We start from the raw sequence: 26966 nt of genomic DNA on the forward strand, positions 1-26966 counted from the left end.
GGGCTTCATTATATACAGTGAAGGAAATGCGTATTTGATCCCCTGCTGATTTTGAATGTTTGCCCACTCACAAAGAAATGATCTGTCTAAAAATCGAATGTTCGGTGTATTGTAACAATGAGACAGAATAGCAACACAAAATTCAGCAGAAATGCATGTCTAACAAACGATGCACTGATTTGCATGTTCATGAGGGAAATACATATTTGAGCCCCTATCATTCAGCTGGATTTCTGGCTACCAGGTGTCTTTCATACAGGTAACAAGCTGAGATTAGAAGCAGTCTTTTAAAGGGAGTGCTGCTAATCTCATTTTGTTACCTGTATAAAAGACACCTGTCCACAGGAGCAATCAATCAGATTCCAAACTCTCCACCATGGCAAAGCCCAAAGAGCTGTCCAAGGATCTCAGGGACAAGATTGTAGACCTATACAAGGCTGGACTGGGCTACCAAACTATCACCAAGCAGCTTGGTGAGAAGGTGACAACAGTTGGTGCAATCATTCGCAAACGGAAGAAACACAAAACAACTGTCAGTCTCTATAGCTCTGGTGCACCGTGCAAGATCTCACCTCGTGGAGTGTCAATGATCATAAGAACAGTAAAGAATCGTCCCAGAACTACACGTGAGGATCTTGTCAATGATCTCCAGGCAGCTGGGACCAAAGTCACCAAGAAAACAATTGGTAACACACTACGCCGATAAGGATTGAAATCCTGCAGTGCCTGCAAGGTCCCTCGGCTCAAGAAAGCACATGTCCAAGCCCATCTGAAGTTTGCCACTGAACATCTGAATGCAGAGGAGGACTGGTTGGAAGTGTTGTGGTCAGATGAGACCAAAATCCAGCTCTTTGGCATCAACTCAACTTGCCGTGTTTGGAGAAGGAGGAATGCTGCTTATGACCCCCAAGAACACCATCCCAACTGTCAAACGTGGTGGAAACATTGATCAGTCTAAAAATTGAATGGTAGGTGTATTGTGAGTGGGCAAACTTTCAATATCAGCAAGGGAGCAAATACTTATTTCCTTCACTGTACACCTGCGGCCATGGAGGTGATTGGAACACCTGAATCCAAGAATATGGAGGGGTGTCCCAATACTTTTGGCAACATAGTGTATGTAGGCTGATTTAAAAAAAAAAAAAAAAAGTATCCAGGACTTCTTTACCCAGGTTTTTGAAAAATGAATGTATGCTAAAACGAATGTAGGCTAAAATGAATGGGCTGCCCTACCTACAGAACACAGGCAACGCTGATGTGACTGGAGCCTTTAGTCCCCATTCACACTGCCGTGTCAAGTTTGTCATGCAACATCATAGTGCAGCCCTTTCATTTGAATGGGATACCCCCCATGCATGACAAACACACCAAAAGAAGCTCCAGGACTTTGTCACACTTTTTTAATTCACGTTTAGGTGAGTTTGGCAGCCACTAAGAGTTAATTGCACCTCAAGCTTATATATGCAGTCTATAATCGGAGGCTCTGGATGTACAGATGGATAAACGGCTCTATATTTAGTATGTATTTGTACTATAAACAATCATATGATGAAGGAATTCCCCACCCCGCAGCTGCACATATGCAAGGGGTGTGTACATGTGTAACTGCACGGCAGGGCTTGCCAAAATCACCTATGATTGGATGTCAGCTTTGACACCTTCCAAGCGGGATAGCTCAGGCAGGTTCAGACCTGTGTCCAATCATGCCTGAGCTCATCCCTTGTGGTGACTCTGCCTCATGGCTGAACAAAAATGGCTGCATCCTTCAGAAGAGAACAGCAGATGACAACATGGTCAAAAGGGACTACTGTGATCTCTGTCAGAGGTAATGAAAATTGTTACACTTACACATTACTTACCGTGCATGCACTTCACATGAAAGAATCTGATGCTAGGTATACTTTAATGAGTATCTAATAATGGTGATTTTACATGTCTGGAGGTACAATTGAATGGGAAATTGGATAATGGTTGTATTTGAAGCCTCCAAACCTGGAACCAAAAGTACTCTACTCAAAAAAAAAAAAAATTAAAGGAACACTTTGAAAACACATCAGTTCTCAATGGGGAAAAAATATCATGCTGGATATCTATACTGATATGGAATATCTATATAAATAGTGAAGCGCTAATAATTAACAAATCAACATATGATATTAAATGATAACAAAACAGTGCTCTACTACTCAAATCAATGATACAAATGAATAATAATATAGTAGTGATATGACACTGATAATATTTTTTATTAAGTGACAAACCAATATGTAAACACACAGTGCTCTGATCCCAAATGGATCCAACAAAGTGCAAAACTTGTGCTAAGCACAGGAATCACTTGTGGTAACACTTCGTGAAAACAAATCCTCCTTTTTTAAATCCTTATCAGGATAAACATGGTGATATCTTAATCGTGGTCCCTTATAACAAAGGGAAAATATATGAATAGTGTTCGGTGCCTTACTAAAGCAAATATCAAATACTAAAAAATGTTTTCTTGTGCTTAACCATACATATATCAAATGAACAAACTCTCATAAAAAGTCCAATTAACATATATTCGTGATCTTCAAAAAAAAACACAAAAATCATGCAGGTGATGAAGTGAACTGGTGGTCTCCATTCTAGTGCCAAATCCTCAGAACAGCAGAAATATTCACTCACCTCCAAACCGTGGCCCTAGGGGCCAACTCGCCTTTTAGGATCACCCCAATGATCCTTAAGGATTGATAATCAAAAAATGCCACTCAATATAAATAATAAATCAAAAACATACAAAATCCAAAAAAAACAAAAATCAAAATATGTCCAAAATTCTAAAGTCCAAAACTATAACCCCAGTGTTTGTAGTTGTCAAATATGTGATTCCGCACAGTAATCTCAATATTAGAGCCTCCCACAGGCTTGCACGATCAAAATCACCTCAAAGAAAAGAAAAAACATAGTGCATTATCCTTTTACATAAATAAACTTTGAGTGAATGCACTCCACAAAAAAACACACTTGTGAATCCTCTATGGTGATTAGAGTGCAAGTGTATAAGTGAAACATGCGTTGTGCCACACAGGTGAAAAACCGTGTTCACTTCTATTAAAGTAAGGAATAAATTCCCTTACCAGAGCAACAAAATAACTAAGCCTTATCCAAACAGCAATGGAAGTTCTATAGACCTCGAAAGGGGATCCTTATGGTTATCCCTCTCTCCTTCTATCCTCAGGATCCATCAGCAAGTCAGCTCCATACTCCTCCTTACACCATACTCCACCAAATTGCCAAAATATATGGGGAATATAATAGTGTAATACCGCCACTGTACCATGTAATATCTTTATTCAGTGTACTCACAATATGCACTCCTTAAAACTGCATTGATCCAGTAATATCAGACCTTTTAACAATCCTCTGCAATCTCCAGATAGTTTGGTGTGCTTTTACCACTACTAAAATGGCCGCCGCCTCACTTACGCTTCTTGTGTGCGTCTGACGTCACTTCCCTTTTGACGCGTTTCGTCATCCAACTTAGTCAAAGGATCACTAAGTCAGATGACGAAACACAATGACCATGCAGCACCCTGGTGATTTTTATGGCCCTCATTTTCTGGTAGATTTCCCCCACTCCAGGGTTGTCTACCCCTGAATTTTTCCTAGTCTTGCTTCAACGTATTACCTTTAGGTGGTACATGCACTGAGCACTCATCTTTTCTGTATATTTTTTGGTTGAGCTACGAATTTGTCTTTTTTCAACCTAACTACACAACTTGGAACGCAATCTATGACTTTTAAAAAAAATGTTGCATCATCAACACAAGTACAGGAGTTTACAGCTCTTTAAAAATGTATATTTGAAATAAAATAAAACAGCCAGATTTTGGTTTTGTTGTTCATTTCATTTTATTGGTTCACAAAGACGCTTCGTGAAAATTTCAGTTCAGCATCTTGTGAGCAGTTTGTATTTTAGGTCACCGATTCATAACAAGTAGCTGCCACAATACGATATCTTAAATTAATTTCTTTAAAAAGCCAGACAAGATATTTACATACATAGAACATACTCCGTCTGGTTTCCAACATGCCCATATTACACAATCATACAAACGGCATATACAGTAGACAGTAAATACATCAAAATCCATAAAAACAAACGTTACAGAAAGCTGTACAAAAATACATTTTTATTAAAAGCAGCTGAAATTGTAGTGAGGGAACAGTACAGAGAAGAACCAGATCACTAAACTTGGCTATGGCTGTCAGGCCTACTACAAAACGCGGGTCGCAAAACGCGAATAGTACATTACACCGAATATGGAGGTCTCTTCACAAGAAGAGGATTCACCGGAGTCTATCCCAGCGCCAAATGGTGGCATCGTCACATACAGCTATGAGAGTACTACTATCCCGGCTGAAGCTGGTCTGTCAGATTGCCGCTACACATTTGGGATGTGTGAGGGTTGTACACCTGGGAAAAACAAAGAATTGTAATGATTTAAAAATCAAGTGAAATTGGGAAGGGGGGGGGGGTGTTGTTCACAGACAAATCCTCTGCCTAAAAAGCATAATCAAAGTGATTTCTTTAAGGCGTCTCTGAAAGCAACAATGGAAGAAACCTATTTCAGAGACTGTTGTGTGGAAATGTGGGAAACTGATTGTGAGACATTTAGCAACTCTGTCACAAAGCTAGGCAATGCTAAACAGGAGCAATGAGATCGACTGAAAGACATTACTGAGCAAATGTGTGACTAATTTATGCAGGCCATAGATGGGTCGAAAATCGGCCGATTTTTGGATCGTTAGTGGGCTAAATGTTCGGCCGTTTTTCGGTATTTTGGCAGATTTTTTTTATCGGTAAAGTTGGAGAAAAATCGGCTGATCGGCCGATTTTCGCGGCAATGATGGGCAAATCGGCCGATCTTTTACCGATAAAAAATCTGCGCATGAGCAGTGACCTGCAAGAGGAAGACAAAAAGAAGAAAAAAGAAGAAGAGGATGAAGAAGAGGAAGAGGATGAAGAAGAGGATGAAGAAGAAGAGGGAGAAGGGGAAGAGAAGAAGAGGATGAAGAAGAAGAAGAGGATGAAGAAGATGAAGAAGAGGATGAAGAAGCTGAAGAAGAGGATGAAGAAGAAGAGGAAGAAGAAGAGGATGCAGAAGATGAAGAAGAGGAAATAGAAGAAGAGGAAGAAGAAGAGGATGAAGAAGAGGATGAAGAAGAAGAAGAGGATGAAGAAGAGGAAGCAGAAGAAGAGGATGAAGAAGAGGAAGCAGAAGAAGAGGATGAAGAAAAGGATGAAGAAGAAGAGGATGAAGAAGCTGAAGAAGAGGATGAAGAAGAAGAAGAGGATGAAAAAGAAGAAGAGGAAGAAGTAGAAGATGATAAAGTAGAAGAAGAGGATGAAGAAGCAGAAGAAGAAGAGGATGAAGAAGAAGAAGAAGAAGAGGATGCAGAAGAGGAATTCCAGTCCGGCAAAAAGTGTCCCTGCAGAGAGCTCCGCTATTTCTTTGACAGTTCCTTGACATTTATAGCAGTTGCAACAATGTATCTATTTGTTTCCGAATAAAAACATCTGTATCCAAAATGGATACAAATAGATACATTGTTGCAACCGCTATAAATGTCAAGGAACTGTCAAAGAAATAGCGGAGCTCTCTGCAGGGACACTTTTTGCCGGCTGTAGACGGGATGAAAATCGGCCGATTTTTTTTTACCATTGCTGGTAACGTCGGCCGCTTGAACGACCGATTTTTCGTTTTTTTAAAGAAAAATCTGCCGATTTTTGACCCATCTATGGCCTGCATTAGGGTGCAGGCATCCTGATGTCCTGCCGCCTTTGGCTTTGTGGTTCAGGAATATAACTTGGGAGTTAGCAGATTAGCACGTCTGCACCAAATTCATCACTGGAGAGATTCCATGCAAAACAGATGCGTAATTAAAACTGAACTCTGGCGATTAGAAGATGATCTGGACAGCTGCACACCCTGAGAATCTCCTTTTTTAAAGTGGTAGTAAACTCCCCCTATTACATTTTCCCCATTTTAATAATCAACACATACTTTATATATTGCTGCCTCTAGATCTCTTGTCATCTGCTTACGTTTCTTGCAATGCGTTGCTGTTCACTTGACATTACCAGCACATGTCCCGTTTATGGCACGCTTGTCGCGTGTTAGTCCTTTCAGGAACATGCCATGGCTCCGTCATGTCCCCACTGCAGTATTGCTCTGCAATCCCCCGAGAGTACAGGCCCATTGAGAATTTTCTGTGTACACCCCCGTGCCGTTGCAAGTCACATGGGGTGTAAACATTGGTGCATAGCACGGGGCACGAGTGAGGAGATCACCTGTATCAAATCCAGAGTGTATCTGACACTGCAAAACACATATAGAGAGATAGCAAAAACATTAGGCGTGGCCAAAACAACTGTTTGGAACATTCTTAAAAAGAAGGAACGCACCGGTGAGCTCAGCAAGACCGGAAGACCACGGAAAACAACTGTGGTGGATGACCGAAGAATTCTTTCCCTGGTGAAGAAAACACCCTTCACAACACTTGGCCAGATCAAGAACACTCTCCAGGAGGTAGGTGTATGTGTGTCAAAGTCAACAATCAAGAGAAGACTTCACCAGAGTGAATACAGAGGGTTCACCACAAGATGTAAACCATTGGTGAGCCTCAAAAACAGGAAGGCCAGATTAGAGTTTGCCAAACGACATCTAAAAAAGCCTTCACAGTTCTGGAACAACATCCTATGGACAGATGAGACCGAGATCAACTTGTACCAGAGTGATGGGAAGAGAAGAGTATGGAGAAGGAAAGGAACTGCTCATGATCCTAAGCATACCACCTCATCAGTGAAGCATGGTGGTGGTAGTGTCATGGCGTGGGCATGTATGGCTGCCAATGGAACTGGTTCTCTTGTATTTATTGATGATGTGACTGCTGACAAAAGCAGCAGGATGAATTCTGAATTGTTTCGGGAATATTATCTGCTCATATTCAGCCAAATGCTTCAGAACTCATTGGACGCCGCTTCACAGTGCAGATGGACAATGACCCAAAGCATACTGCAAAAGCAACCAAAGAGTTTTTTAAGGGAAAGAAGTGGAATGTTATGCAATGGCCAAGTCAATCACCTGACCTGAATCCGATTGAGCATGCATTTCACTTGCTGAAGACAAAACTGAAGGGAAAATGCCCCAAGAACAAGCAGGAACTGAAGACCGTCACGGTTGCCCGATCGCCACCCTCAACATGCGACAATCGCACGACCGCAACCAACAATAATACATCACGCCCGCGGCGTCAGACCCCAGACCTTCTCACCAAACTCGTGACCAAAGGACCAGCCGATCTAAAACCGCGATGTGACGTGCGTAACAATGCCACACTCAGCTGCGCCCTGCACAACGATTGTCCAGCTAATGGAACGCAATCGGCAGCCTGAATGCGCTTGTTACTGGGTCGGGTTAATTACGCAACTAACCCTTCACTGCCACTACCCCTTTTTGTACAGAGAAAGGGGAAACTCTTTTTATCAAATATACACTGTAATGGTTGAAAAGTCGCCTGTCCAATACGGTCACCGCAGGCCGATTAGGCAGAGGATTAAACAAACACAGTAGCGTCTCTTCAAAAGGCAGGAATTCATGAATTGCAAGTAAGCGCTTAGAAACAGTTTAACACTTTCAGAAAGAAAGATTTATTACTAAAAGAGTCAAACAGGTGCAATAAAATATTTACAAAGAAATAGTAACTAGATATATATATATTTATATATAAAAAATAGGAAACAGCACAGCACAGTAAAGAGATAACAGGAAGAAGTTAAAAGGTTAGGTTACTTGCCATGTTAAGCCTTAAGGTAAGCAGATCCAAGTTGCAGAGCGAAGGGTCTTTGATTTCCTGCTGTTATGATGTTAAAATTAGGAGATCGCTTTAGCTTAACTTTTTTAGGCTTGCCAGCCTGTCTTTTAAAGTCCCCCTGCAGGGGGGGGGGTGGCTCTGAATACTGGCCAATACTCTATTTTGAGCGGGATCGTCGGAGGGGCTCTGCATTAAAACTGATAGCTTCATAATCCATAATATGAAACATAGGTGACAGCTGACCTGAGGAATGTTCATTTAACTTCTGTCACCTGGCTGGTAGGGTTTATGAGGTTCCAACTTCTTTCAAGTCCTGGGAAAAAAACAATCTTATCTTGATTAGGAGGTGTGATATTTTACACAGGCCTTGGGACAGAGTGTCTCCTGTCTCTATGGGGGGGCTTTGTAGCGCTGGGCCCCCTGCTGCTCCAGCCTGCCAGCAACTTTTAACACTTACACATCTGACCCTGTGCCTCTCAGGAAGGGAGGGGGTAGGGAATAAAGGATTGAGGAATACTTCTAATAGAAAAGGGGAACTCCGTGTCCAACTCTGATGAGCAAGTTTGCTACAAAGACAGTTGCAGTAGAGGCCTGGCAGAGCATCACCAGGGATGAAACCCAGCGTCTGGTGATGTCTATGCGTTCCAGACTTCAGGCTGTAATTGACTGCAAAGGATTTGCAACCAAGTATTAAAAAGTGAAAGTTTGATTTATGATTATTATTCTGACCCATTACTTTTGGTCCCTTAACAAGTGGGAGGCACATATGCAAACTGTTGTAATTCCTACACTGTTCACCTGACTTGGATGTAAATACCCTCAAATTAAAGCTGACAGTCTGCAGTTAAAGCACATCTTATTTGTTTCATTTCAAATTCATTGTGGTGGTGTATAGAGCCAAAAATGTTAGAATTGTGTCGATGTCCCAATATTTATGGACCTGACTGTATATATATATATATATATATATATATATATATATATATATATATATAAAACCTTTGTTTTACAAAAATTAATTGAATGCCAGACAATGGATTCCCAGAGTGCTAAAAGTTATCTTAAAGAGACGAACATAGTAGAAGAAACAGACAAAAGTGGTCTCCTCAAAGAGAGTAATTTGTAGAGAAGGGAAAGAGTCGCAGTTTTAACTCAGTCTCTGTGTGTAAATTTTAGTTTCAGCTATTGAGCTCTGCAAACAGACCTTTAAAAAACAAAGCCCCTGGAAAACCAGTTAAAATGTTTAAATCTCCATCTGCTGGCTACAATTGAAATCAATGTTTTCTATGCAGGGCACCTTTGTTGCACTCTCCTTTGACGATAGCTTTGTGGGAACTTTCGGTTACACGACAGCGAGCTTTAGCTGCCGCTTCTTGTCATAGCCAGCTTTTATTTTAACACCCTTGTCTATAGCTCTCAGTACTAGGGGTGATGTAATGATGCAGCCCCAGCACTCAGAAGTCTTTAATATTGGCCCAAACATCAAAGCATCAATGCCCCCCGCCCCTGCGGCTTGAACCATACAGAATTTCTGGGACAAGTAGTTCCTGTACTACCACTGCTCCCTGCCTGCCTCCACACCACAGGAAGGAGAAAAATGGGACTGGACTGGTCATGCGACCGCTCCAGTAAAGTCTTTAAAAAATTATCTAGCTAGAAATGTAAGATACAAGATAAGGTACATTGCCCCGGGGTAGGGGAGAAAATGATCGCTTGAATGCCTGGAGTCCGGCTTTAATCACTTTGCCAATAAACCAATCACAAAAGTACCCGGAAACCATACTGCACACATCTGAGCACAAAAATCCGATTGGATTATTTTATGGTCTCTTCCCCCACTGGGAAGATGCCCCCTTACTTCTGGGAGCCAATGGGAATGAAGACAATTAAAGTGATATTAAACCCAAAAGCAAACATTTACTATATTGTAGCTCACCGATCCTTAGATGTGATGGCTGCTTTCGTTTGCTTTTTTCGGGGTTTTTTCTTTTACTTTCACTTGGTGATCCAGCCAGTAAGTCTGTCCTTTTTCAACAGAACAAGTTGTCTGCAAATGCATCAGTTAAAAGTGTTGAGACAAACCATTTACCACTGACAGGGATGCTTGCAACCATCAGCTGTTATGTATGTAAATTATTTCCCAAAAGAAAAAAAAAATGTTGCTGTAACTGATGTACTAGCAGATTTAGATACACTAACAAGCCAAACTCCAGCTTACACTTTACAATCTCTCCCCTCCCCCTAGACTAGCCTTTCTCAACCAGGGTGCCCAGGCACACTGGGGTGCCTTGAGGTTTCTTCAGGAGTACCTTGGCAAAATGTCCAGTGGGGGGAACAAACCTGCCTTTTAGTTACACAAAGTCACAGGATTTTCATTGTGCACCATTCTGACCTTCTAGCCTCCAACGTCCTAACTGTCAATGACATCATCAGCTGATAAGGAGGATGTCAACTACCTGCACAACTACAAAAAGGTAAGTTGTAAAGCAAGCCGAAGATCCCCGCAGGATGGATCAGATCTGCGGATTGAGCATAATGGATCAGAGTCGGATCCATTATGCTCCCCAAACCGCAGATATGATCCATCCTGTGGGGATCTTCGGCATGCAACCTATATGGGGTGACACCGGACCCACTCCACGAAAAGGTAAGTTGTAAAGCAAGCTGACAATCCCTGCAGGATGGATCGGATCTGTGGATTGGGGAGCATAATGGATCGGGCTCCAATCCCAAGTGTTACCACACCGGGTGACCCCAACTCTAGGGACGCCCCTGCCTGCACAGCATCCTAGTTTGACCTTCCCTGCCCCTCTCCATCAGTGCCGGGTCACATTAGCTCAGTGATGGAGGACAGGTGCTTTGGGACTGCCCACAATTTTAAAGAGTGCCTTGACTGAAAAAAGGTTGAGAAACGCTGCCTTAGACTGACAATGTTTCTGTGTGCTATGCCCCCGGTGCTCCTTCACCCAGAGTGGGGGCTCTCTAATACAGGTGGTGCGTTACTGGCCAGATCGCCAGGTGAAAACAGAGGGGGGGGGGGAAAGCCCAAAAAAGAAAACTAATGCAGCTGCCACATCTAATTATTGGTAAGTGGCAATATATTACATTTTTAGTTTTGGGTTTAACCACTTCCCATCCGGCCCATGTATATAAAATGCCGGACGGTGGCAGTGCAGGGGCAGGTTGCTGTTCATAAACGGCGCCCTTTTTTTTGGACTGTGCGTGCTCCCTGGGAGCGAGCGGCACCACGATCGCTGTACGGGACTTCTGTGCGAGGTCCCGATCACGTGATCACTGATTGGCCAATCAGTGATCACATGAAGAGTAGTAAGCAAGATGTCACTTCTGACATCTTTGCTTACTACGTGTGAAATCTGTGAATGATCACAGAGGTCACATGGTACAAGGCTATTCACAACAGCCTTGTACCATGTGACAAGCTGTGACCAATCACAGCTCACACAGTACTATTACTATTACTATAAACTAATTTGGGTTTTTTTTTTTTTTACTAAAAAGATAATTGAATACATTTTGGCCAAGATTTATGAAGAAAGATTATTTGCACAATTTTATAAGAAAAACACTTTTTTTAAATTTTTGGACTTTCATTTATATAGCAAAAAAAATAAAAATCCCAGTGGTGAATAAATACCACCAAAATAAAGTTTTATCTGTCTCAAAAAAAAGCAAAAAAATTCATATGGGTACAGTGTTGCATGACCGCGCAATTGTCATTCAAAGTGTGATAGCGCTGAAAGCTGAAAATTGTCCTGGACAGGAAGGGGGTGAAAGTGTCCGGACTTGAAGTGGTTAATATCGCTTTAAAATCTGTCCAATAACTGGCTGGCGCTCCACAAGCTAATAACAAAACATTAGTGCAGTTCCTAACCCAACTGCCGCTTTTTTTTCAGCATACTGTCTTCTGCAAAACGACATGTGTTTTATTAAATCTGAAAAATGTTTTTCAGATGTCTGTGAGAGCGTCAGACATCATACAGGGAAGAGAGCGTTGGCTTCAGATGTCACGTAATAAAGCCCAGCGACACATCTGATTCACATGATGCAGCGAGCCGCCACGTTTCATTCATTACATGTCAGAGCCGTATTAATCAGTGACATCTGTGATGCCATCTCCTTGCTGGAAAATCGTATGGAATCAACAAAAAAATAAAACCCGATCATTATTAATAGAGATGAACACATCTGTTCCGCTGCTTTTACAGTAGGCGGGTGCAGAGCGATGAAGTCCTTGGAACCAAAATGCGGAGCGAGCTCATAAGTTAAAGGATAGGTCCACTTTAAGGGACAGTTCACACCAGGGGCGGACTTACCATTTGGAAACTCGGGCACTGCCCGAGGTCAGTAGGGGCCCTATGAGATGCCCCTGGTACCTTTTTCATAGGCTTTTTTGAGTTTGGGCGAGGACACAGGGGCCCCATGATCCACCAAATTGCCCGGGGGCCCCATGAGTTGTCAGTCCGCCCCTGGTTCAAACCACAAAAACGCACTCTGAATGCATTCCGGATACATTTTTGCTTGCAGTTCACACCGCTCTCCGTTCCGGTGCAGTTCTGATGCAGGTCCAGTATGGTTCTGTGCAGAAAAAATTCAGACTGTTCTACTTTTTATTCTGCACCAGGAACTGACTGCACTGGTGTGAACTAGGACCATTGGAAAACACGGAAAACACTGTGCATGCATTTTTGATGCAGAAAAAACAAAAAACGCACTGGACTGCATCTAGTGTGAACCAGCCCTAAAACAATCATTTCACTTTTTTCTCCAAAAATAAAAAACAAAAATAAAAAAACCAAAAAAAAAACCAAAATAAAAATAAAAAAACAAAACTATATAAAAAAAAAAAAAAAAAAAGAAATAAAAAATAAACAAAACAAAAGAAGAAGTAGCATACTCACCTTGGCAGCAGTCCATGTGTAAGGGACCGCCCGGCGACACCACTAGCACTCCACTAATCAGGCGTCCCCAGCGCACGGAGTCTAAGTCCCAGAGTACTTGTTCACCAGGGCCCCTGATGGTGGGGATGGACTTGGAGTACCCCGGGACCAGGTCGTGCCTACTGAGGATACCCGCCAGTGGTAGGGGTGTTCGCCAGGGGCTCCCACGGGAGAGAGCCTGATATGAGGAGGTCTGGAGACCCCGTTGAGAGGGATGGATGGCTGAGCAAGTGCAGAGTCAGGCAAGCCGGGTTGGTAACGATGGGGACAGTGAGGTACAAAGCAGCGGGCAGAGAATAGTCGGGTCACACGCCAGGTCAGCAACGGTAGGTCAGGTCCAATAGGGGGCATCCAGGAGAGAGGTCAGGCAAAGCAAGGGTCTGGGCAGGAGAATACAGCAGTGGTCAGGTACAATCCGGGTCAGCAACTTACTTAGAAACAGGTTCAGGATACAGGATGCAGGATGCAGGTAAGACCAGAAGGCACCGAATGACAGCTCAGGGTCGTTTAAATATCGCGCCCTGCGCTGCCATTGGTGTCCAGCGGGCGGCCGCGGCTTCTACTGCGCATGCGCGAACTCGCACACCACGGCCGGCCCGGACCTAGTGCTCACGTCCCTGCACAGGGCGGCATACTGCGCCTGCGCCGGGACCATCGCGGCGGGGATCGTGGAGATTCCTGACATTGCCCCCCCCCTACGGGCAACCTCCGGATGCCCACCCGATCTCTCCACCACGGGTGGTCACGAAGAAACCTCCGGACAAGTCTGGGTGCATGAACATTATGGGCTGGTTCCCAAGAATTGTCCTCAGGGCCATAGCCCTTCCATTTAATAAGAAATTGGGTCTGGCCCCCCCTTCTTCGGCACTTCAGGATCGTTTCCACCTCAAATTCTTCTCGTCCCTCCACCGTTATGGCCTCCGGAGGTCTGGATTCTCGTTCTGGGAAGGCATCCGGGATCACTGGTTTAAGTAAGGACACGTGGAAAACAGGATGAATTTTGAATGTTTCAGGAAGGATAAGTTCATATGTCACCTCGTTGATCATTCGCTTCACACAAAAAGGCCCCACAAATTTAGGTCCCAATTTCTTCGAGGGACATAGCATTCTCAAGTTGGTTGTTGCCAACCATACCTTATCCCCAGGCTTCAGCACCAGATCCCCCCTTCGTTTCTTGTTAAACGCATTCTTGTTGTCCTCCTGGGCCCGAGCGATGGCTTCCTGTAGTACTTTGTTGTTCGAGGAGAAGAAGGTTAATGCGTCTTGTGTCTCCGGAACCGGGCATTCAGAGACCAAATCAGGGAGAAAGACAGGGTGAAATCCGTAGTTAGAGAAGAACGGAGATTGCCCTGTTGCTGAATGGCTTGCGTTGTTATATGCAAATTCCGCTAATGGTAAAAGTGCTAACCAATTATCCTGAAGGAAGGACATGTAGCAACGCAAGTATTGTTCTAGGGTCTGGTTGGTCCTCTCGGTCTGTCCGTTGGTCTGAGGGTGGAAAGCAGAGGAGAGGGATAACTTGATATCCAGGGCCTTGCACAGGGCCCTCCAAAATCTAGATGTGAATTGGACCCCTCGATCAGAGACAATGTCCTCCGGGACTCCATGTAGTCTTACGATTTCTTGGATGAATATTCGCGCAGTCTCGGACGCAGACGGAGTCTTCCTTAATGGTACGAAGTGAGCCATCTTCGATAATCGATCAATGACCACAAAGATCGCGGTGTGTTCTTGGGACGGTGGGAGCTCGACTATAAAGTCCATTGCGATCCTTTGCCAAGGTCGTTCAGGAATCAGCAAAGGCCGTAGCAGTCCCCAAGCCTTGTTCCTCGATGGCTTGTTTTTCTGGCAGATGGTACAGGATCTTACATAGAGCTTACAATCCTTGGCCATACTCGGCCACCAAAAAGAGCGTTGGAGAAGTTCCAGGGTCTTGGCTGGGCCAAAGTGTCCTGCCATCGGGTGGTCATGGCAATGTCCCAGGACAAAGGTTCGGACCTCTTCAGAGACCATGACCAACCCATCCTTCCATAGGAGTCACCCCTTGTTCTGGAGGGACACCCCAACTGGGATTGACGCGGCCGTGGATGCCTCCAATAGCTTGGACCGAAGGTCCGTCTGGAGCGCCAAGAAATTTCCTGAAGACAGAATGGTATCAGGTACCGGTTCTTCTTTGGAGTCTTCAAACATGCGAGATAGTGCATCGGGTTTCGTATTTTTAGATCCGGGCCTATACGTGATGTGAAAAGTGAACCTGGAGAAGAACAGTGCCCATCTCGCCTGCCGTGGGCGTAAACGTTTGGCGGTCCTCAGGTACTCGAGATTTTTGTGATCTGTGAAGATCAAGATGGGGTGCGAGGCACCTTCTAGCAGGTACCTCCATTCTTCGAGTGCTGTTTTGATGGCCAACAACTCCCGATCGCCGATATCATAATTCTTCTCGGCTGTGGTAAGTTTCCTCGAGAAGAACGCTACGGGATGGAGTAATTCTTTGGTGCCCTTTTGCTGGGACAGGATGGACCCCACCGCATTCTCCGATGCGTCTACTTCCAAGATGTATGGCAGGGCAGCGTCCGGATGGCCCAGAATGGGTGCCGAGGTAAAGAGCTTCTTCAAGGCCTCAAAGGCTTCCTGTGCTTCCGGCTTCCATCTGAACCGGGTTCCAAGCTTGGTTAACTGAGTTATGGGGGAGACCAGACCCGAGAAGTTCTTAATGAACTTCCGGTAAAAATTTGCAAACCCGATAAACCGCTGGACGCCTTTTTTGTCCGCGGGTACCGGCCACTCCAAAATCGTAGAGACTTTCTGAGGGTCCATTGCGACCCCCGCGGTGGAGATAATCAACCCCAGGAATGTAATGCTAGGTTGCTCAAAGCAACACTTATCTGCCTTGGCGTATAACCCATGCTGACGCAACCGCCCCAACACCCTTGCCACATGTATCCTGTGATCCTTCAGGGAGGATGAGAAAATCAGTATATCGTCCAGGTAAACGATAACAAAAATGTCCAGGTAATCCCTGAAAATATCATTTACAAAATGTTGAAATGTGGCTGGTGCATTGCAATGGTATGACCAGGTATTCAAAGTGCCCAAACCGGGTACGGAACGCCGTTTTCCACTCGTCCCCCTCCCTTATGCGAACTAGGTTGGTTGCCCCCCTTAGATCAAGTTTAGTAAATATGACCGCAGCCTTCAGGCTCTGAAATAACTCTGGCACCAACGGTAATGGGTAACGATTTTTAATCGTGACCCTGTTCAGCTCCCGGTAGTCAATACATGGTCTCAGAGACTTGTCTTTTTTTTCCACGAAGAAGATCCCCGCCCCTGCTGGTGAAGTGGAGGGACGGATGAACCTCTTCTGGAGACTGTCCTCTATATATTCCTTCAGGGCCCCCAATTCAAGTTCAGATAGGGGAAAAATTCGCCCAAAAGGAGTCTCAGAGCCGGATAACAGGTCGATGGGACAGTCATACGGGCGGTAGGGGGGCAGAGTATCTGCTCCCCGTTTACTGAACACGTCCAGGAATTCATTATATGCTGCGGGAATAACCTGTTTCAGATCAGAGTCCCCCTCGGAGCATAGGAGGACCTGGGGGCCTGCCGGGCCTGAAGTGTGACAGTGTTCCTGACAGTATGGGGAAGGGAACAAGATTGACCCGGTTTCCCAGTCAATTTGGGGGTTATGGGCCCGTAACCATGGGAGCCCCAAAATGACTGGGAAAAGAGGTGACGCAATGGCATCCAAGCGGAGAAATTCCCGGTGTTGGTTGGCAATGGTAGTGGCAATGGGGGGAGTTTCCTGATTAACCACTCCTGATTTTATCTGGGAGCCATCGGCCAAAAATATGTTAAAACCCCTCTTTCTGGGTTGGAGGGGAATTTTCTGCTGGCGAGCAAAGTCTAAATCCAGGAAACAACTGCATGCCCCCGAATCAATTATGGCTGTCACTTCCATGGTACTTTCTGGAAGCTGAAAGGAGAGGGGCAGAACTAAGTATTGGGAAGGACTGACATTGCCAATAGACAAAGAAGAAAAAGAGGTACACTTACTCATTTTCTGAGGGCAGGATCGTACCATATGACCGGCTTACCCACAGTAGAGGCAGAGGTTCTGAGAGCGTCTCCGCTGGCGTTCTTCTGGCGATAATTTAGGCCGAGCCAGGCCTAGTTGCATGGGTTCTGGAACATCTCCTGGAAGTGGATTCTGGATACTTGGTCTGGGTGGTTGGCTGGGGCCTAGGAATGGACCCCAGTTGTTTCCACGACCCTGGCCGGACCTCTCAAACCTGCGTTCCCGCAGTCTTCGGTCAATTTTTATCGTCAGGGCAATTAGGTCCTCTAATGACTCGGGAACCTCTACCCAGGCCAGCTCATCCTTTAGGGGTTCTGATAGCCCCATGCGGAACTGGTGCAGCAAGGCAAACTCGTTCCAGCGAGTGTCCCCCATCCAATGCCTAAAGGCCTTCTGGTACTGTAAGGGACCGCCCGGTGACACCACTAGCACTCCACTAATCAGGCGTCCCCAGCGCACGGAGTCTACGTCCCAGAGTACTTGTTCACCAGGGCCCCTGATGGTGGGGATGGACCCCACCCCGGGACCAGGTCGTGCCTACTGAGGATACCCGCCAGTGGTAGGGGTGTTCGCCAGGGGCTCCCTCGGGAGAGAGCCTGATATGAGGAGGTCTGGAGACCCCGTTGAGAGGGATGGATGGATGGATGGCTGAGCAAGTGCAGAATCAGGCAAGCCGGGTCGGTAACGATGGGGACGGTGAGGTACAAAGCAGCGGGCAGAGAATGGTCGGGTCACACGCCAGGTCAGCAACGGTAGGTCAGGTCCAATAGAGGGCATCCAGGAGAGAGGTCAGGCAAAGCAAGGGTCTGGGCAGGAGAATACAGCAGTGGTCAGGTACAATCCGGGTCAGCAACTTACTTAGAAACAGGTTCAGGATACAGGATGTAGGATAAGACCAGAAGGCACCGAATGACAGCTCAGGGTCGTTTAAATATCGCGCCCTGCGCTGCCATTGGTGCCCAGCGGGCGGCCGCGGCTTCTACTGCGCATGAGCGAACTCGCACACCGCGGCCGGCCCGGACCTAGTGCTCGCATCCCTGCACAGGGCGGCATACTGCGCCTGCGCCGGGACCATCGCGGCGGGGATCGTGGAGATCCCTGACACCATGTCTCTTGCCTCCTCGCTGCAGCCATTTACAAGCCCATCAGGGACTGTTCAGGGAGTGCTGGGGTACCAGCGGACCTGCTGCATGCTGTGATTTCATTCTCTGACCCCTTTGCCACCTTACTACACAGCAGTCAATTAGGAGGTCAGAGAATGGAACCACAGCACACAGTGAGTACTGGTATCAGACTCTCCAGGAAGTACAGAAACAACTGAGTACTGTCAGTGATACTTTTTTTTATTTGCAATAACATCCAATTTTCAGGACAAGCTTTCGGGGTATGTCCCCTACTTCAAGGTCCAAGCAGTACCAAATGCTAGAGGGCCTGGAGGAGGTTGCATTTCCCGGAACAGAGGCAAAGTTGGAGATACGGGTCAACAGAGAGGTGGGATTGCTACCTCTTCTCTTGCAGGGAACTTTCAGTTCTATTTTTCAAGGACCTGACAGGGTCGCTTTAACTAGTTATTGACTTTGGGCATGCTACAAACGTCCCAAAAAAAAACAAAACAAAAAAACACAAAAACCCCATCATCATTGTACACAGAACATGTGTAGCACGTCCAGTCTCTCTACTCTGTTTGTGGGACCCTCCCCCACACTAAGTTTCAGAAATCGTTGGCTTGGATTAATCAGAGTTCATAGAAGGTGTTGGCGGCTGTAGCTGCCAAAAAAGTGTTCTGAATAAAACTCCGTTGACACTAGTGTGACCTGTCATGCCGGTTAGGATACAGATAGTTGTGTGACAAGTTGCAGCCCATCGATTGAACGGCACCCATTCCATTCTATGTGACCTAAAGTCGCAGCAACTTTGAAAAGGTTCCTGCACTACTTTGATGCCACTTTCTTGCGACTTGAGTGCCAGCGAATGTAAAGCCGCATAAAAGTCGCCCAACAAAGACATTTGAAATCACGTGACTTTGGAGTCGCCCTAGAGTGCACAGAGCCTCAATCTGTGATTATACAAAGATACAAAGTAACATTTTGTTACTTTTGTATCATTCTGTTCATTCATCTGCAGATCAAAAGGGATTTCATTTAAAACAATGTGACAAGTAAAACAAAAGTAAATAAATAAAATGTTCCTCTTTGTAACCCCTTATTAACCCTTAATTTACTCTAATCAGCCCCAATTAACTGCTTAGTCTCCTTCTCCCTTAAACTATTATTTGTCTGCTGATTTTTTGTTTCTATTTCAATAACTATTAATATTGAAATATTTGTTTTTAAAGGTTAATGTTTTTACACATTTAATATACACTCGCCGGCCACTTTATTGGGTACACCTTCCTAGTGCCAAGAAAATCTCCCCCACCCCATTACACCACCACCCTGAACCATTGATACAAGGCAGGATGGATCCATGCTTTCATGTTGTTCACTCCAAATTCTGACCCTACCATCTAAATGTCGCAGCTGAGATCGAGACTCATCAAACCAGGCAACGCTTTTCCAATCTTCTATTATCCAATTTTGGTGATCCTGTGTGAATTGTAGCCTCTGTTCCCTGTTCTTAGCTGACAGAAGTGGCACCTGATGTGGTCTTCTGCTGCTGTAGCCCATCTGCTTCAAGGTTCAATGTGTTGTTGTGATGGATTTGGTAAAATGCCTATTTCGTTTCCTATTGAATATATATATATACCTCGTACGCTGTCTGTCTTTGTTGTACTGTGCCATGTATTGTCCCCCCCTATTGTACAGCGCTGAGCAAACCCTTTGGCGCTATATAAACTCGTAGTAATAATAATAATAATAATACGCTATTTCTATAAGTTTTATAAATATTTACTTTTATACTTTAATATATATGTTGTGTGAATATTTTCTGCCTGCTGGGCTTTGTGGTACTATAAGAAATCCTTGCTTAAAAAATGTCTGCTCACACACACAGACCCCCTCCCACCGTGTGATTTGGGAAACAAAGGAATGTTTTTCTTCTCTATGAGATAAGGCCTGGAAGAAGATCACACCTATACCATGACGGAGATTGTTTTCGTGTGGAAATGACCAATCAAAGACTAATATAATGCTTATGCTGTTGTCACATGACTCTCACATCATTCTTCATATATAAGCTTATTTTCTCATTATAATAAACTAGAAGTGTTCATAGACTGAACTTGTGTGTCAGCGTGAGTCCCTTCCAATGTGCGCACATTTCAAAGCTAGCGTCATAAATTTGGACAGGAACAGATAAGCAGTGGACGATTTCAGTCCGCGACTAAATCAGCTGATGCCGAAATCCGGGACTCTAGGTCATGACTCTGCAGCCAGCCGACCTTAAAAGGCGTTCGGTGTCAGTCAAACTGGACATGCCGGAGATTGATCGCCTCTGGAGCATGGTAAGATATATTTTGCTATCTTACCATTGCTTATCCTGTCTTTGTTGTTGATTCATACCTGTGCCTAGTACGGCTGCTAAAGGTCACTAAAGGCAGGTAACCTTGCTTCCCCGGAGTTTATTTAAATATACCTGCATGTGCTTATCTGTTACCTGGGTCTCTGTTGTGTGTTTTTATGTATCATCTTGAGGTGGAAGAGGAGTGGACCTACTGAGGGTTTTGACACATAATTTCTCTGGGTGTGTGGTAACCTTGTGTGTTGACCACAAGAGAGGAGGTGTCGGGTTACGCGTCACTGCAGTGTGACAGCGGGTTGCCGTAACTGTTTGTGTGGGTTACGAAAATTTACTCAGTGATCTGTACTCATAGCCCACCAAGATAGACTGCTATGTTATGTCCTAAATGTGTGTCTGTGAGCTAATGTTTGCCGTTCATAACAGAAGGTTGGGGTTTGTTAAGGGTTAAGGAAAGTCTGGACAGCAGCCTGTGAAGTGTCTTAGATTTCTGTTAGGAAGGACCAGAGACAGGAGGAGATGGGTCAGACGCTGATAAGACCCCTAGAAAGGAATGTTAGCACGTGACCTGGTTGCACAGAGGGAGGGGGAGCAGTATGTTAAGGGATTAGTTAAGTTAGTGAAAGTATGTGGAATCACAGATAAGGGAGGTCGTTTACAGCCAAAAGAATGGCGAAGAAAAAAAAAAAAAAAAAAAGAAGAAAGATGTCTTAGTTGACAAAAAAAAAATTTGCTGAAGACAGCAAGAAGCTTGGTATAATGTAGCCAAAGTTATCCACAAAGAGTAGTGGACAGAACAGGTATTGCTACAGGGAAAAAAAAAAAAAAAAAAACTTTATGTGTACCATTAATGTGTTAAATATTGAAAAGGATTACTGGCATGTCATATTGTGAAGAGGTGTGAAGGAAGTGAAGCAGTTAAAAAGTTATCTAAAGTAGCGAACGTTTGTAAGCTGAAGGTCAGGACTGGCATAAATCATTGTAGGAACAGAGAGGAATTTTATGTGATAAAGGTTTGCTGAATGTGACAGAAGTTTGGTACAGAACTGGAAAAGTGTTGCATAAAGAAGGATAGTTGGAAGAAATTCAAGAAAATGGCAATTGTATAATGTATGTGTATCACAAAATTGTAATTGGAAGTGTGCTAAAACCACCGCCCTATGTTGGAATGTGGGGTGGAGGAGGGGAGGGACAGCCCTGCCCTTTGTCTAACACCTACTTTATGCCCACCACCCCAGCCCTGCCCAGTGCACTTCCTGATGGCAGCCATCTTGCTGCACCTTTGTCCCTTCCTGCCCAGCCCAGTACACTTCCTGATGGCAGCCATCTTGCTGCTCCTGCTTTGTTCCTTCCTTCCCAGCCCAGTACACTTCCTGGAGGCGGCCATATTGGTACACCAAATTAGACAAATGGAAGGCCAATGCCTCGAGTGAGCCACCTCTACCCAGTGTGTCCGGTCTTACAAGTCAATGGTACATTCTACGTAGCACCGGATGTGCTGAGCAGAATCCCAAGTTGTCTATGGTCCACAGGACCCGAAAATATTGGACGTTTAAAAGGTACTTCCAATTATGGTGGAACTGAAGCCTGGAGCTCCCCTACCCAGGAAACCACAGTACCCACTGAAACCAGCGCAACCCAAGGCCATTTCGAAGCAGGTCAAGTCCCTTGTGGCAAATGGTGCACTCATACCTTGTACCTCTCCATGTAATACACTTTTGTTCCCGATAAGAAAAGAAGACACCCAAAGGAGAACCAGAGAAGTACAGGATGATACAGGACCTCCGAGCAGTGAATGAAGCCACTGTTTAGAGACACCTATCGTTCCAAATCCCCACACTTTACTCACAGGGGTATCTCCAACAGCAAAGTATTTCACCGTGGTGGACCTGGCAAATGCATTCTCCAGCGCTCCCTTGTATCCTCCCTGCAGATACTTCTTCGTTTTTATCCATGAGGGGCAGCAAATACACCTGGGCAGTTATGCCACAAGGGGGACGCAAAATTCCCTGAGCCAGTTTGCCAAAGCCATGACTACCATACTGGGCACGTGGCAAAAGGAACATTCGGCAGTGGTCCTTCTTCAATATGTGGATGACTTTTCCTCTGTGCTGATGACCTGCCCACGGCTGAAGAAGCCTCAGAGAGTTTACTATGTTACTTGGCACACCAAGGCTGTAAGGCCTCTAAACCGAAGTTGCAATGGTGCTCTACAACAGTCGTATTCTTGGGCCACTGCCTCTCATATGGAACAAGGCATCTTACGGAGCAAAGAGTTAAGGCCATCCAGAACTTGCCACTCCCTTTAGGCCAGAAGCCACTCCATGCCTTTCTTGGCCTCATATCCTACTGTAGGTCATGGATTCCTTATGTTTCTTGGTTTATGCAACCACTCTACGATGCTCTCAAGTCTGAGCCCTTCCATCTGTCCGAAGAGGCCGACTCCAACTTTTTTGGCTCTAAAACACTTATTTTCTTCAGCCCCAGCCCTGGTTCTACCAGACTACGAGAAACCTTTCAAACTGTTCATGTCTGAACGCCAAGGCCATGGCACAGGAGTATTGGCCCAGTCCCACGGAGACTGCCTACGATCCGTAGGCTACTACTCATGCCGTTTAGACCCAGTGGCTAGAGGAGCACCCTCGTGTCTGCGTACAGTTTTCGCTGCTCCAGCTCTGCTGGATAAGACCTCTGATATCGTACTGGGACATGAACTTGTTCTTCTGGCGCCGCATGACATTGCTGCCATTTTAAACCAAGTCCAATCTAAATATTTGTCCACAACGAGGCATCTTAGACTACAGTGTTCCCTCCAACTTCCTGATAACGTCACTCTCCTACGTTGCCAAACCCTGAATCCGGCCACTCTCCTCCCAATTGCTGAGGGGGGTAATGAAGGTAATGCAGAAAGTGGAGAGGATGATGGAGCCACTGAGCCTCATAATTGTCTTGAAGTGATGAAAATGGAAATCTTCCATCTCCCCACAGTGAGTGAAACACCTCTGCAGGATCCAGACTTCACCTTTTTTATTGATGGTTCCAGATATGCAGACGATGGAGGCAAATATTATACAGGATTTGCGGTCACTACTGCAGACACAGTCCTACAGGCAAGAGCCCTATCGCGAGCAATATCTGCACAGGGAGCTGAACTTCAAGCACTCACAACAGCATGCCAGATGGAGGAAGGAAAAAGTGCCAATATCTACACAGACTCCAGATACGCCTTTTGGGGTGGCCCATGACTTTGGACCCACATGGAAGGCAAGAGGATTTATGACTGCGGCAGGTACGTCCATAAGACATGGAGCAGCCATTGGACGACTGCTGGAAGCACTCCTTCTACCCATTCAAGTGGCTATTCTGAAGGTAAAAGTTCATGGGAAATTAAACTCCTCAGAAGCCAAAGGCAATAATCTGGCAGATTTGGCGACAAAACGAGCGGCCATGGGACCACCAGAAATGGAAGGAGAGGTGACCGGAAAGTGGGAACCAATATTCACCTTACAGACCTTACCTGTGGACAGAAGCTACCTCAAGGAACTCCAAGAAGCAGCAAGTCCAGAAGAAAAAGAAAGGTGGAGACGGAGAGGAGTTATTCTCAAAGACGGTCTGTTTGAGTGCAACAAGAGGCTTTGTTTACCCAAGAATATGTTTCCAGCTGTAGTCCAGTGGGCACACGGAGCAGCCCATCTGTCAAAGAGCCTCATGAACTCTTTTATCAACAAGTACTATGTAGCGCCTGGAATCACCACATTGACGAACAATTTTTGCAGAACATGTGCCATCTGTGCAAAAATGCAATACGGGACGCACAGAGAAGACACCACAGAAACACTTGGCCAAACCCCTATACCCTTTTCATAGGATACAAATTGATCATATCCAGATGCCAAAGAGTGGGCGGTTGAGTACACCCTAGTGGTGTTGGACATGTTTTCCAGTTGGCCAGGGGCCTTTGCTGTAACTAACATGACTGCTAAAACAACTGCGAAGAAACTCCTCACTGAGGTTGTAGGCAGATATGGGCTTCCAGAGGTGATAGAGAGTGACCAGGGCCCCGCTTTCACAGCTTCAGTAACCAAAGAAATATGGGCGGCATTAGGAGTCACTCTGGCGTTCCATACCCCCTATCACCCCCAAAGTAGTGGGAAAATAGAAAGAATGCTAAAAAAATGGCCCAAGAGACTGGCATGAGTTGGCCAGACAGTCTGTTTATTGCCCTATTTTGTGTCAGATACACACCAAGAGAGAACACTCCCTATCCCCTTATGAGATTTTGTTTAGCTCAGCCCCCAGACTTGGTTGTTATTTTCCACAACAGTTGCAATTACAATTTGATGTGTTAACTGATTATGTGACTGTATTATCACGTGAATTAACCCGTATCCATGTCCAAGTGTTTTCTCCATTCCAGATTCTGAGTCAGATACAGGAACTCACAGCCTATTACCTGGAGATTGGGTATTAGTAAAGAAATTTATGAGGAAACATTCCCTTCAGCCAAGATATGATGGTCCCTTCCAAGTTCTGCTGACCACAGCCCCTTCTGACAAGGTGGCCGAGAAGAACACTTGGATACACGCCTCCCACTGCAAGAAAGTCCCAAACCCTGAGGGAAAGGCGTCATCTACACCATGACAACTATGTTGTATATCCTTTTTCTAATGAGTCTGACAGAGGCTCAACAGGTGGCTATCACCGAAATAGGTGACACCACTATATTTTGGTACAACTCATCCAACATTCATGTAGCTATTTTCACCTTTGATTTCTGTAGTATAGATCCCATGTGGTGCTATGATTGTAATCTATATGATCTTAACACAACGAGCATGTTCCGATAGTAGTGACCAGGTATACATATGTGTCATGGATGATTACTGGGGACCAAAAGATTAGAATCAGATTAGAAGGGATTTGGACTGGTGAGTGTGCCCTTGCAAAGGTCATTATGCCTCTCCACATCCTAGCAGAGAATACCCCTGACCCAATGCCTGGCCATAGGAGGAAACGAAAAGCTCCTTCTGGCAGTTTTGACCCACATGAGTATAGATGCTATTGGAGTCCCAAGGGGGGTGCCTAATAAATTTAATGCCAGAGACCAAGTAAAGCAGGCTTCGAATCCCTGATTCCCATGATAACTGTTAATAAAAATGTAGATTAGATAAATTACATATACTACAACCAACAGAGGTTTGTGAATTACACCAGGGATGCCCTTCAAGGAATCGTTGACCAGTTAGTCCCTACATCCTACATGACATTCCAGAATAGGATGGCTCTGGACATGATTTTAGCGGAAAAAGGAGGTGTCTGTAAAATGATAGAAGGAACCGGAACATGTTGTACATATATTCCTGACAATACTGGCTTGAATGGTAAGATTACTCTGTCTATAAAGAAATTGGAAGATCTGTCAGTTGAGTTGAAAAAGAATTCAGGGATCACAGACTTGTGGGATCAATATTTCAGTTGGATGAGTGGTTGGCAAAAGATACTTGCCCAAATAGGGGTAACTGTACTAATAATTCTGATTCTCCTGGTCCTGGTTGCATGCTGTGTTATACCATGTGTGAGGAAATTGATGAGCAAAGCTGTATACAACAGAACACCTACCTTCCTGAACCAGGAGCAAGAGGATCTCCATATGGTAGATGAAGAAAAACCTTATACCCCATTACGGTCCCTCCCCGCCAATAGTAATCTCACAATTTTGTAGGGATAGCATCTGACTTCCTTATGTACAAAGTCTGTGGCAAGGGGGGTGATGAAATAGTCATCACCTGTCTAACGTACAGCATAAAAGAGTTCCAAGGTACATAAGGACAGATGAGGTAGGCTTTATAGGGACAGAGTAAAAATAGTCATTTTAAGGGGGGACTGTGATGGATTTGGTAAAATGCCTATTTAGTTTCCTATTGAATATATATATATACGCTATTTCTATAAGTTTTATAAATATTTACTTTTATACTTTAATATATATGTTGTGTGAATATTTTCTGCCTGCTGGGCTTTGTGGTACTATAAGAAATCCTTGCTTAAGAAATGTCTGCTCACACACACAGACCCCCTCCCACCGTGTGATTTGGGAAACAAAGGAATGTTTTTCTTCTCTATGAGATAAGGCCTGGAAGAAGATCACACCTATACCATGAAGGAGATTGTTTTCGTGTGGAAATGACCAATCAAAGACTAATATAATGCTTATGCTGTTGTCACATGACTCTCGCATCATTCTTCATATATAAGCTTATTTTCTCATTATAATAAACTAGAAGTGTTCATAGACTGAACTTGTGTGTCAGCGTGAGTCCCTTCCAATGTGCGCACATTTCAAAGCTAGCGTCATAAATTTGGACAGGAACAGATAAGCAGTGGACGATTTCAGTCCACGACTAAATCATTGTGCGTTCAGAGATGGCATTCTGCATACTTTGGTTGTAATGAGCGATTATTTTAGTTACTGATACCTTTCTATCATCTTTAACCAGTCTGCCCATTCTCTTCTGACATAAACAAGGCATTTTCATCCACTCACTGGATATTTTCCTTTTTCCAGACCATTCTCTGTAAACCCTAGAGATGGTTGTGCGTGAAAATCCCAGTAGATC

The 26966-nt window shown here is 44.7% G+C and overlaps 1 long non-coding RNA gene across 1 annotated transcript; it reads left to right on the forward strand.

Moving 5' to 3' along the window:
* Positions 1–1710: 1710 nt before the first annotated feature.
* On the forward strand, positions 1711–26648 carry LOC149446266 (uncharacterized). Its single transcript, XR_016306234.1, has 3 exons — positions 1711–1825; positions 19885–20335; positions 26421–26648. It is a non-coding gene; the product is annotated as an uncharacterized LOC149446266 (long non-coding RNA).
* Positions 26649–26966: the final 318 nt, after the last annotated feature.

The sequence above is a fragment of the Staurois parvus genome, unplaced genomic scaffold, assembly GCF_062004578.1.
Source record: "Staurois parvus isolate SC_StPar_1 unplaced genomic scaffold, SC_StPar_1.0 ptg000693l, whole genome shotgun sequence".
Lineage (NCBI taxonomy): Eukaryota > Metazoa > Chordata > Amphibia > Anura > Ranidae > Staurois > Staurois parvus.